Source organism: Formica exsecta, unplaced genomic scaffold (assembly GCF_003651465.1).
Source record: "Formica exsecta isolate Colony F162 unplaced genomic scaffold, ASM365146v1 scaffold266, whole genome shotgun sequence".
Classification (NCBI taxonomy): domain Eukaryota; kingdom Metazoa; phylum Arthropoda; class Insecta; order Hymenoptera; family Formicidae; genus Formica; species Formica exsecta.
Genome location: NW_021849925.1, coordinates 33,323 through 34,100, shown reverse-complemented (window position 1 = coordinate 34,100; position 778 = coordinate 33,323).

Sequence of the window (778 nt, the reverse complement as noted above, 5' to 3'; positions counted from 1 at the left end):
AAATCAATCTGGTTGTTAACTTGTTGAGACGTTTGTAAATATTTCCTACAGTTGTTACCCACGTGCCCTTCCTTATAACAGATTTGACAGATTTCCTTTAGGCTGTTAGGTCTCTGTCTACCTGAAACGCTATCTGTTCCCTGTCGTAAATCTGTCATTTCTCGGAGCTCTCTCTCTATCCTTAAAGCATCGGCTACAGTTCCTTGTACATCTAATAAGTTTCTTGCAACTCGTTGCTCAACTTCTGGTTTTAGCCCTCTAATGAAACACTTGCACATGTCTTTTTGACGCTTTAATATTTTGGTCAGATAACACGTTTCCCGAACTTCTATATGCTTTTAAAATTTGTTTCCCGAGAATTATTTTTTGGTGGTCCATAAATTTGCTTTAAGAATTTAGTTAATTTGGAGACGCTATTAAAATCTTGGTCTTGTATAGTTCGGCGAGCTTCACCTATTATCCTAGTTCTTATTATTTTAGTAAACTATGGTTCGGCCTCACTAGACAACATGAATTTCGCTTCTTCACATCCTTCAATAAAATAATTTAAAGCAATGTTTTGACCGTCAAAATAAGGGACGGCTTCGACCGCGTATTTCAAAGTAGCGAAAGGATTATTTTGAGTCATGTTGCCGCCGGTACCGCTCAAGCCTTCCTTTCTTTCAGATTTATCGAATTCAGGTATAATAGTCTTATCGCAAGAATGGGCGAAGTTAGTTTCGCTCGCTGTTTCGCTAAACTTTTTTTCGAAATCTTTTTCAATTACCGTTTCGTCTAA